The following is a 13,516-nucleotide window of genomic DNA, read 5'->3' on the forward strand; positions in this document are numbered from 1 at the left end:
ACGGTCTGAAACTGAGTGACTTTCTAAGAGACAACATATAAGGACTTGACGTGTTGATCCTAGGAAAAAAATTTAAACCGTCTATTTCATTAATGCGTCAGCTGGGTTGGTAGATATGAAAACGAGGGGTGTAAATACTTGCTTCAACTAATGTTGAAGCGAGCCTTGAAATAAAACCCCATAAATGGCTTGTACTCAGAGATAATGAACAAGCCAGTTTTAAAATATAATATCGAGTCTATCATTTTACACCTTACATTACATTGTGTCTTACAAGGTCTAAAACAGTCACAGAGTAAAAAAATGAGCGAATGATGTTTGCATGTTGGTCACGTTACGTTAGGTAGATACACTTTACCTTTCAAAATTATATATATTTGGACGACAGAACGCGGATTTCTGCGTTAAATTACATTGTGCGTGTTACAGTTGGCCTAAAACAGACACAGTAATATTTATATGTAGAATAAGATTGAAGACTGGCTTACGGCGCTCGTTACTCTTAAAAGGAGTTATTTGGAGAAAGAATGATGAGTGTAAGTTGGTCATGTTACGTAACGAGGTGTAAAACACACAGTATCATGTTGGTCATGTTACTTTACAAAGTATGAAACACATTTTTTTTTTATTTTTTTTTTTTATAAATTGCACAAATACAAGAACACACAAAACAACGCAAACCTGTACACATCAAGTACACCAATGAAGGAACAGTACACAGGAATAAACAGTCTGTACACTAAACAATAACAGTAACCGCAAAACAAACACAAGCGCTGAACAAAATAAAAACGCATTGAAGCAATGGGCTAAACAGTACAGGGAAATAAGTGCTAAACCAGTACATGGAAACAATAGGCTAAACAGTTCATATCTACATAGCAACACAGAACATGGCCAAGAAAATTACATGAAAAATAAAGAAAACAATAAAGTACATAAATAACATTTAAACACACCTGGAACCAATAACATAAACATACACAGACGTGGATATAGAATCACGTGCACAAAACCACGCCTACCACACACACAGAAGAACAAAGGAGCATAGGACCATACACGCGCTACCCAGGAAAATGACATACACTAAATGAGAAGAAATTATGTACACACACACTAAACACACTCTAAACAACAAGACAAACACACTCATACCACCCACACCACCACGGCACACCACACTGCACCCAAGCACGCAAAATAATGGGTTACAGGCCAAAGCGAAACACGGCCACAAAAGGAACAGTAGAAAACAGTACAGCAGAAAACCCAGGCCCACGCAGGAGCCAAAACCCCCCTCAAAACCACACACCCACACGCATACGGACACAACCGGCACCCGGAGGTACGGAAACACACCACACACACACAGGAGCAGCAGCATCTCAAGGGGGGAGACACACAAACACACGCAACCCCCGCCAAGGACACCCCAAGAAGCGGAAAGGGAGCGCATAGCAAAGCAAACCCCGAAACCCCCCAACCCCTCTAAACCCCCCATCAACACCCCAACCCCACCCAAGACGAGAACATCACCTTGCCACCAAGGCACCCGCCGACCCAAAGGCAACCCCACGAACATAGGCATCTGTGAACCACCGACCAAACTCCTCCGGAAAAGCGCGCTGCAACCACCACCAGGTAAACCGCATGCGCCCCCGTAAAAATCCTAAAATTCAGGCAATCCCAAAACCCTCCCGCCTCCCAACCCACACATAAAACACATAATCAGCAACCAAAACACATAATGTATTACGCACCCGCAGCGGATAAGCCGGAAAATACAAAAACAAAAACTGCAAAACATCACCCCGACAACCCGGACCACAAAACACCTCCAGGACATCCCGAAACCAGTCCACCAACCCCTGTAACCGGACACAAAAATAAAATACATGCACTTGCGATTCACATAAACCACAATGAACACACGCCCCAGAATCACGCAAGCCAAGCATACACAACCGCTCATTTGTCGCCAGCGACAAATGCAGAACCCGAAACAGCAATTCACGCTGCTGAGGTGCCAAGAACCGTGCCCCCAAACACGACCAGATACCACCCCAATCCCAACACGGGAACAAGCCCTCCACTCGAGGCCGCACCCGGGGCAACAACACCCCATACACAGCCTTGCACGAGAAAGACAGAAACCCAGGATGGCGGCAGAGCTCCCGAAGAATCCCCACGGCCCAAGAATAAACAGGGGGGGTAAACAAGGCCACCTCCTGACAAACCCCCAAATCAACCAAAAAACTGAAGCGAAGCGAGCAGAAAAAAACACCCAGCGTATTCAACCCCCCACCGAGAGCCAGCCCCCGACGCAACGAGACCCAGAAGAGGGCCTTGGCCTTCGTGAAGACGTCAGGAATGCCAACACCCCCATCTCTCACCCCTAACACCAACGTTGAACGGCGCACCGGTTGATAACGCCCACACCATACATATCTATACACCACACTCTCCAAACTCAAGGCCTTCCGACGATCCAACGGGAAACATCGAGCCACAAACCAGACACGCGACAAGACCTTACACGCAACAAGCAGTCCCCTCTGATAAATCGTCAAGGGACGACGCGACAAAAGGCCAACTGCAACACCAACCGACCGAGAGACAGCACCCCAATTCCACTCCAAGGAGTGGTCATAGGAGGCAAACCAAGTAACCCCAAGAACCCGAATCGAGGAGACCACCGGAAACCACGACCTATCCCACACCAGGCGGGAGGCCCACTCACCGATCCCCATCAACCCCGACTTCGCCCGATTAAGAACGGCCCCCGTAGCGGACTCAAACCGCAGGAGAACGTCCTGGACAGCTTCAACAGAATCCTCCGAAGCTACAAATAGAATGGTGTCGTCAGCATACCCGCAAACGGGTAGCCGGAGACCGGACGGCAGACAAGGAGGCACGATCAAGGAACACGCTTTCACCGCCCGGAAAAGAGGTTCCTGAAAAATCAAACACAAAAGCATGGACATGGGACACCCCTGACGAACGGAACGGCAAATAGGAAAAAATGAGCTAAAAAACCCATTCACACAAACGCGACTGCGACTCCGGACATACAACAAACGGACCCACCCCACAAACACCACCGGAAAACCAAGCCTCTCCATAGCACTAAAAACAAACTCTAAAGACACCCGATCAAAGGCCTTGGACCAGTCCAAGCTGATTATAGCCGCCGAAAGCCGATACTCGGACGCATAGAGAAGCACGTCACGAAGTAAGGCATTGCAATGCATCAGGGCACGGCCAGGCACACCACAAAATTGCTCCATAGAGACCACCGACGCAACGACACCCCGACATCGACGCGCTAAAACCTTAGAAAGAATTTTATAATCAACATTTAAGAGCGTAATAGGCCTCCAATTGGAAAACAACTGCAAATCGCCCGGCTTCGGGAGTAGCCGCACGATCCCGTCACAAAAGGAATCAGGCAGAGCACCCAAATGCAAACACGCCTGCACCACTTCCAAAAGCACCTCTCCCAACACATCCCAAAAGGTAAGGTAGAACTCAATGGGCAGGCCATCCGCACCCGGCACTCTCCCAGAACGAAACGACCGAACCACCTCCAGGAGCTCCACCGTGGAAACATCCTGCACCAACCGGTCACACTCCGAGCGTGACAAACCGGGGAAGCACCTGTCCAAAAAGGAACCCGCGAGCACACTATCACCATGCACTTCCCCATAGAGTGCCTCCAACTCCCGCCGCGCGGTAAGCAGAACACCCTCTGTGCTAGAAATCACAGACCCATCAGGCCGCCGAAGGCCCTTGAGAAGAACGGAACCCCTAGCAGCCTTCTCCCTCCCTAAAAGAAAGGGAGAGAGCCTCTCCCCATCCACCCGCTCAGCTACACGAGCACGCACGCGAACACCGTCAGCCAACACCGCACGCAAATCACAAATACGCTCCTTACACTCAGCAATCTCACTAAAGCAGTCAACCCCAGCATTCAACCGCACATATAAAGAAGACAAACGCGCCTGAAGGAACCGCAGCAGACCAAACCTCCCGGCAGCCTCCCGCTTAGCAACAATCCCAAAAAACCTCCGACACTCCACCTTACACCACTCCCACCAAACGAACAAAGAGGAGAAATCAGCCTTCTGGGCAACGATGCCAACCCACCAGGCCCGAAACTGCGCACAAATACGTGGACAACGCAATAACCGACAATTGAGTTTCCACCACCCAGGCCCCACCCGCACCTGACTCCGGACACCAACCCGGACAACCACCAAACAATGATCCGAGAAAGCCACCGGGACCGTGCGAAAATAAAAAACCGAACACTCCCCACCAGAAACATAGAACCTATCCAACCTAGAACTCGCCCCACGCGCAGCGAAGGTATACTCCAACGAGCCGCCACACAAAACAGCCGCATCGCGAAACCCGCACGCACGCAAAACCTCAATTAAAGCGGCCGAAACATTCCGAGGGTGAGCACTAGAGCAATCCCTCACACACGTAACAATTAAAATCCCCCCCCAAAGATCAAATCCCGCGTATCATGCCGCAGGTATGGCAAAAGCCCCTCCCGAAAAAACAGCTCCCGGTCCTGACGATGCGCCACCCCAGAAGGGGCGTACACTGTCAAGAACGGAATCACAACCCCCAAATACTCAGCCCGAACAAACAAGACCCGCCCTTCTTCATCCATTTCCGTGTGAAGCACGGAAATGGATGCCCTCCGCGAAAAAAAACATCAGCGTTCCCCCAAAGGACGTCCTCGGCGGGTTCAACACAACATGATACTCAGCACACAACCCCTGCAACACAGACACATCCCGAACATTGTGCTCTTGGATCAGAGCCACATCCACCCGCTGCTCCCGAAGCACATCCACAAGGCCCAATTGGACCGCCAAAGCATTCAGACCACGAACATTCAAAGACGCACAAACAATAGCAGGCGCCATCGGACCCATTAATGACCCCCAGCCCCTCCAGGACCACCAGAGGGCACAGAGCCACCCACTGCAGAGGCGCCGTCACCATCCTGAGGCTCAAACTGCCGCCGCCCCACCGTCGGGGAATCCACCATAATGCCAGGCCTCTGATCCCGCAGGAGGCGGACAGTGCCGGCATCACCCAGCGAAGCACGTCGAGACCCCGCTGCCACTGACCAGGTATCACCAACGTCCACCACCGACGACGAATTCTTGCTGCCAACCGGCACTGCATCACTTCCGGAATCCATATCAGACACAGGAGAATTAGGAGGAGGGGGGGCACCACCCAAGGCACAACTCCACGAAGCCTCAATCCGTTTGCCAGGGGGCTCTCGACTGCGTGAGCGCGCCCCCGCAACGCGCTTCCGGCGAGGAGCAAGGGAGGTCAACGCCCCCTCATGGCACGCACCCGCAGGGGGAGCAGAAAGCGGACTCGCAATGCATGCAACAGGAACACCGGCACCAACGACGACGCTTCCATCACCCTCAGTGAAAGCATCGCCTACAACGGGAGGCACCGAGACGACACTCCCAACACCACGCCCATTCACCAACGAAGCACCAGGAACAGGATGCACCTCCACATCCACCGGAAGTAGAAGACGGGAATCAGGAGCAGCCACGTCCTCCACCACAGCTGGCACAGAAGACACTACAGGCACAGACGAACCAGCAGGCACAGCAGTCGCAGGTGCACCACCAGGCACAACAGTCGCAGGTGCACCACCAGGCACAGCAGTCGCAGGTGCACCACCAGGCACAACAGTCGCAGGTGCACCACCAGGCACAACAGTCGCAGGTGCAGCACCAGGCACAACAGTCGCAGGTGCACCACCAGGCACAACAGTCGCAGGTGCACCACCAGGCACAACAGTCGCAGGTGCACCACCAGGCACAGCAGTCGCAGGTGCACCACCAGGCACAACAGTCGCAGGTGCAGCACCAGGCACAACAGTCGCAGGTGCACCACCAGGCACAACAGTCGCAGGTGCACCACCAGGCACAGCAGTCGCAGGTGCACCACCAGGCACAACAGTCGCAGGTGCACCACCAGGCACAGCAGTCGCAGGTGCACCACCAGGCACAGCAGTCGCAGGTGCACCACCAGGCACAGCAGTCGCAGGTGCACCACCAGGCACAACAGTCGCAGGTGCACCACCAGGTACAGCAGTTGCAGGTGCACCACCAGGCACAACAGTCGCAGGTGCACCACCAGGTACAGCAGTCGCAGGTGCACCACCAGGTACAGCAGTTGCAGGTGCACCACCAGGCACAGCAGTCGCAGGTGCACCACCAGGCACAACAGTCGCAGGTGCACCACCAGGCACAACAGTCGCAGGTGCCCCACCAGGCACAGCAGTCGCAGGTGCACCACCAGGCACAACAGTCGCAGGTGCACCACCAGGCACAGCAGTCGCAGGTGCACCACCAGGCACAACAGTCGCAGGTGCACCACCAGGTACAGCAGTTGCAGGTGCACCACCAGGCACAGCAGTCGCAAGTGCACCACCAGGCACAGCAGACGCAGGTGCACCACCAGGCACAGCAGTCGCAAGTGCACCACCAGGCACAGCAGTCGCAAGTGCACCACCAGGCACAGCAGTCGCAAGTGCACCACCAGGCACAGCAGACGCAGGTGCACCACCAGGCACAGCAGTCGCAAGTGCACCACCAGGCACAGCAGTCGCAAGTGCACCACCAGGCACAGCAGACGCAGGTGCACCACCAGGCACAGCAGTCGCAAGTGCACCACCAGGCACAGCAGTCGCAAGTGCACCACCAGGCACAGCAGACGCAGGTGCACCACCAGGCACAACAGTCGCAGGTGCACCACCAGGCACAACAGTCACAGGTGCCCCACCATTCACACCCCCACGCCGAGGACCAGCCAGGGATGCACCATCCTCACGGAGGGGGGGGGGGGGGGGGAAATCCCCCACACTGAATACAGAAGCAGTCTCCAGTCGAGGAACCTCACACTGGGCAGCGTCATGGCGCTCCTCCCCACAGCGGAAGCACGTGCGGGCCTGCCCTGGATAGAAAACTCGGAGCGGAAGACCACAGCACATAACCTTGGAGGGGATGGGCTCCTTGAGGCGCATATGCAGCGTGCGAGTACCCAGCCGGAGGCCCCGCAGTCGCCCGGCACTAAACAAGTTGTACCGATGACGCAACACCATACCATACCTCGTAAACACAGAAGAAAGCTCCACCTCTGGAAACGTAACAGGTACCCCGTGCACGCTCACAAAGGTCAGTGGACCCCACGGATCAGAGACAGTCACAGACACAGCCGAATGAGGAAGGGGAGTCGTCCGCTCGTTCCAACACCCCACAAACCGCTCGTATCCAGGTGACGTGGCAAACGTCACCGCCACGCGAGTGGGAGAAAATTTCTCGAGACCAAGGAGATCTTTAATATCCACCTGAAGGACATCCAAAAGCGCAGCCGCCACTAGTTCCCAATCCACCGGTGCAGAGAACTCCAGCCGAGCAGTATTCACACGGCGGATGCGGCCACCACCAGCCGCCGCCATATTACTGACCTCCGCCTCAGTCAGCTGGCGCCCCACAGCAACGAGCAACCACCACCAGTCAGCGACAAACAGCTACTCATTGAAATAAAACCCCATAAATGGCTTGTACTCAGAGATAATGAACAAGCCAGTTTTAAAATATAATATCGAGTCTATCATTTTACACCTTACATTACATTGTGTCTTACAAGGTCTAAAACAGTCACAGAGTAAAAAAATGAGCGAATGATGTTTGCATGTTGGTCACGTTACGTTAGGTAGATACACTTTACCTTTCAAAATTATATATATTTGGACGACAGAACGCGGATTTCTGCGTTAAATTACATTGTGCGTGTTACAGTTGGCCTAAAACAGACACAGTAATATTTATATGTAGAATAAGATTGAAGACTGGCTTACGGCGCTCGTTACTCTTAAAAGGAGTTATTTGGAGAAAGAATGATGAGTGTAAGTTGGTCATGTTACGTAACGAGGTGTAAAACACACAGTATCATGTTGGTCATGTTACTTTACAAAGTATGAAACACATAGTAACAGTGATTTTGATTTGTTATAATAATAAGATTGAAGACCACCTTACGACACTCGTTACTCTTAAAATGTTATTTGGGCGAAGAATAATGTTACCATGTTGGTCACGTTCCGTTTCAAGGTTAAAAGGCCAAGAGTGCGGGGGGGGGGGGGGTCGAAAATTGTCGTTAGTCTTCCATCCCCTGCTGAGGACGTGTGGAATGGGTTGGTCTCTGTGCTTATTCCGATAGAGACATGTCAGTCTTCCTTCGGTTAATGTAACGTTTTAGGTCTCCAAACCTAATGGTGCGTTTGTGAACTGGGTCCCTACTCTAGTATTATTACTATTATTTCTGATCATATGTAAAGGCTTTTGCACAGAACAACCGGTCTATCCAATCCTACGTAGTTAACGGCTATCAACTGTAAGTATTTTAAACTAAAAACTATGTTCCTCTGTTAACAACACACATTGACTATTCCATTGAGAATTTCTAAGGTGAAGATTAGTCACCTGCTGGTTCGACCACTAATGTGGGTATGCAAGAATAGTGGAGCTGTGTGACAACTCAGCGATAAGGAGAGACAAGACCGAGCGTTTATTCATCGTTAGATTGTTCCTCTGAATAAGCCGAATTGAGATGTGTAGAATCTTTAAAACTAAGGCTACTTGGAAAAAATACTTTTCTCAACTATGGTATGTTTTACATTGAATAAAGAAACACACATCTCCCTCATTAATGAATTTAACTTACATAAAGTGAAAAGCCACTGCATTAAGTTTGCATTGAATAAAAAAACATCAGCTATGTTTTAGCTCACTATATTTCTCTCTTTTATACAAAGTAAAATAACTGGATGAGATATGAAAACAAACTTGCATGTTGTGAGAGTTTTGTGCGGACTCGGAGATATGATCACCACATATAAGTTTCTCAAAGGAATGATAAGCTAGGTAAAGATGGGTTATTTAACACAAGACATCCATGCAGTAGTGAGATTCCCTTTCATGGCATGAAACGTAATTGACGGTTTGTGCACGTGTCAATGAAAATGAAGATGAGCAAAGATGTATTGGAGTTCTATTTTAGTCAAGAAATGATACAAAAATTGTGTTTATTGACTAGTGAGAGGCAGAAGAAGAGACTGAAGTATGTATTGTTATCACACAGTTAACAAACAAATATTAGAATTTGTAGGTAGTGATCACGTCTCCCCAAACTCTTCTGTCTTCCATCGTGGTGTGGTGCATATTTCACAAAGTCGTGCTTCCTAACTCACCCTTCATAGTTTATGGACTAGTGGCACACCTTTGTTTAAACTAAATCTACACACTCGGTAAGAAATGTGAAAAAAACTATATCTGCACTCATTATGTTAGATGTGTTGAACTGCTTAAAGGAAGCTTATTTGCTAGAAAAAAACTTGTAATAGTTTAAAAGCCTGTGAAGTATTTACTTTGCTAACAGTGCGATGCTTGGAATTTGTATGTGGGGAACATGGCTCACCTATGGAAGAGAGCGAACGGGGACCTTTAAACCTAAACACGGCTGGAATAGACTGGCATCTGTGCTTGTTCCAATGGAGTCCTGACAGTCTTCCGTCGCTTAATGTAATGTTTTAAGTCTCCAACCCTAGTGGTATGTTTGTGAACTGGTTCACTACTCAACATATGATCAGAAATAATACTAAAGGCTTTTTGCACAGAACAAATGAATGGGGGTGAATGGGGGTGAGGGTATGATCATCCCAATAACTCCCCTCATCTCAGTACACCTTAAACCTCCTCCCCAGATGTGTGTAATGGCGAAGCTCCCAGGGTTAGATCTAAATTACATATAGCCATTCAGTAGTGGAAACACTTACCCGCAAGTCTCCCAATGCTGATGGCTCCAGAAGCTATGTTTCCCACATTCAGTAAAAATGCCTACTGGCTTTACCTGAGTGACTGCTTTACTGACTGATGGTAAATGCTATTTAAATGCGGGCAGTGATTGATTAGATAGAAGAAAATTGAAGACTGGTATGCAATGAGGCTCATTACTCAGAGTCCAAGCGAAATTAAAAGATCTATACCAGAGGCTATAGTCATTATTTGTTATGAATATAGAGACACGCGTGTAAGCTCCCCCCCCCCCACAAGCTCGGAGAGGGAAAGTAAACAGACTTGAACGCTAGGTATAGGGGGAGGGGGTGGGGGGCCTGCTGGTGTGTGGGTATAATGTGCAGTATCCCCTCATTTAGCCCAGTTATGTGTCAAACTCCCAAGAGGCGAGCTGCCCCCCCCCCCGAAGGCTCGCTCCCCGCCCAAATTATATATAAAGGGTTTATGCCTTTAACTACTTATTGACTGATGAAAGACATACACGACCACAGGCTGACACGTGCCCCTCTCCTACTTTCCCACATATATATATATATATTGCTTTAAAACACAACAGTAATTATTCACCCATTTCATAATGTCTAAGTTCTATCTGTTGTGAGATAGGACAGTCTAACCTTTCAAAACACAAGACCGATGCAGGCGATGAGTCACAAAAACGTGGCTGAAGTATGTTGACCAGACCACACACTAGAAATTGAAGGGACGACGACGTTTCGGTCCGTCCTGGACCATTCTCAAGTCGATTGAATCGACTTGAGAATGGTCCAGGACGGACCGAAACGTCGTCGTCCCTTCAATTTCTAGTGTGTGGTCTGGTCAACAAGACCGATCTAACGGTCAGCCCGCCTAAACACTACCTATACACCTCCGAGGGGCATGAAGTGTTGGGGATCCAGACTGGGAATGGTATCGCCTAATGTTGTCTTTCACTAAAGTTGGGCTTCAACCTTCAAAGAGGTAACCAGCCATCTCTAATGTGCTCATGTCACCGATTTGCTGAGACACGCTGTTTTATGCAGGGTTGGAATGTATGTATGTATGTATGTATGCATGTATGTATGTATGTATGTATGTATGTATGTATGTATGTATGTATGTATGTATGTATGTATGTATGTATGTATGTATGTATGTATGTAGGACCTTAAAACTAGACTACCTAGATAGCTTGAAAGTGTAAACTTAGTAATATTATTGGATTCGTGATAAAAATGTAGACGGACTAACCCAAAACTCTGCTTTTTTTTATTTTGTCTTTGTCCACCCTGTCATTTTCCTTGAGAATTTTGTAGGTGGTCAGACATAAGTGGTATACAGGGACCTGAACGATTCCTTACACATGTTTCCTTTAGAACGTATGTTTAGGCATGTTTAAGAACGAGTCCTTACACATGTTTCTTTCTTATGTTTGCCCAAACCTAGCATATGCCGCTGATGACATCCTCTGATGTGGACCTCTGGGGACAGGTTCCGTGTGATATCAACCCCATATTATTATTATTATCGTTGTAAATGTCTTCGTGTTTAATAAAATAATAAAAATATATAAAAATGTGTTTACACACTTTTACTACTACTACTGCTAATTTTGTTCTGAATACAGAGACATGTATATAAGGTGTTTACTGATATTAAAAGATCTCTACCTGAGGATATAGTCATTATTTGATATGAATACAGTGATATATATAATGTGTTTACTATTTTTTGCCTCGTTTATTGGAGGACTGGGGAAATGTGAAGTGGGGAATTGTCGGCTAATTGATAACTGCCACCTGCATGGGAGGGGAATGAGGGGGTGGAGGAGGGGGTGACACATGACACCTCCTTAACGCAAACACAATCCACTCCTGCGCAGGCCGTCAAAGACCACACACCGGTCTTGAGTGTTCTGCTACCATGTGGTGGTGGAAAAATCACTAGACTAAGTGCTGCTGCTGCTGCTGCTATGTGGCGATGTGAGCTATGCTATAGCGAGTATTAACGCTCGCTCCCACACACATCAGCAGCAGCCGCGAGGAGGGAGCACATAGAGAAAGAAAGGAATCAGGGAGCCAAAACCCCGAGCCCTACAATCCCAGAGGGGAGCGGGGAACCCTCCACAAGCAGTTAAACAGACACAGTGAGAGAAGCACCTCCCCCATCCTCCACCCAATAGACGGCCTACCTGCCCCAGCCCCTGGTGCCCAAGGTGACCACCTTGGGCACCCTCCCCCCTCCCCAGGATCTCCCTTCTCCCCCAGCCCCCAAACCCTCCCTAATTCTCCATGCCCTCCCTTCTCCCCCAACCCTGAGCCCTCCATTCTCCCCCACCCTCTTTAAACCCTTCAGTATCCTCCACCCTAACCAACGACCAAAGAACCAAAGCTCAACCCCCGCAAGCACAATTAGGTGAGTACTCTCCCGAACCATCCCTTCTCCCCCACTCTCCTCAGCCCTCCCTTTTTCCTCGTCCCCCTCGGCACTCCCTATCCCCGAACCTCCCCCCCCCCAAGCCCTCCTTCCTTTTATGCCCCCCTCAAGTCCCCCATTTCCCCTTCCCCATTCCCCCAAGCCCTCCCTCCCCCCATACTCCTCCAAGCCTCCCCTTCTCCCAGACTCTCGAAAGCCTCCCCCTCTCATCTACTCCCCCAAGCCTCCCCCTCTCACCCCACCAAGCCTTCCCTGTCTTCACACCCCCGAAGCCCTCTTTTCTCCCCAACCCCCCCTTCCAAGCTCTTCCTCCTACACCACCCTCTCCATACAAGATCCTCCCAGGCCCCGCACACACCAGACCCCCCAGGTCCCCCTTCATTGGCCCTCCCATCTTGGTCCCTCCCTGTTTCCCTGCTTCAGGGGAAGCAATAGGATCTGAGAAAGGACAGAAGAGAGTCAGCTTCAGGGTGATGTACTCGAACATAGATGGGATCACAGGCAAGACAAGTGAACTACGGGAAAGAACACAAGAAGTGAAACAAAACTCACAGAAACAAAACTCTCAGGTATCATGACAAATGCAGTGTTTCCCAAGGACTACACTGAAATAAGGAAAGAGAGGGAAGGACGGGGAGGAGGTGGAGTGGCCCTAATAATGAGAAAGGAATGGAGTTTCAAGGAGATGGTCATCCCGGGCTGCGAGGGATTCAGAGACTACATAACAGGCACCATGACAATGGGAGGTCTTAAAGTAGTACTAGCAGTAATATATATAACCCTCCACCAAATGACAGAAGACCAAGGCAAGAGTATGGCAACAACAACATGGCAGTTAACACTATAATTGAGAATGCAGCCTCTGCTGCCTGTAGAAATAGATCCCATCTGCTCATCATAGGAGACTTCAATCACGGAAGGATAGATTGGGAGAACGGGGAACCGCATGGAGGAGAGGGTACATGGAGAGCCAAACTAATGGATCTGGCAACAAGAAACTTTCTAAGCCAACATGTCAGGGAACCCACTAGGATGAGAGGAAACGATGAACCAACGACACTCGACCTAGTCTTTACTCTGAACGACTCCGACATAAGGGAAATTGGCTTTGAGGCCCCAGTAGGAATGAGCAACCACAGTGTACTGGCGTTTGAGTATCTGGTTGAGGAAGGGTTATTAAACTCGAGGAG

This window comes from Procambarus clarkii, chromosome 2, assembly GCF_040958095.1.
Source record: "Procambarus clarkii isolate CNS0578487 chromosome 2, FALCON_Pclarkii_2.0, whole genome shotgun sequence".
Lineage (NCBI taxonomy): Eukaryota > Metazoa > Arthropoda > Malacostraca > Decapoda > Cambaridae > Procambarus > Procambarus clarkii.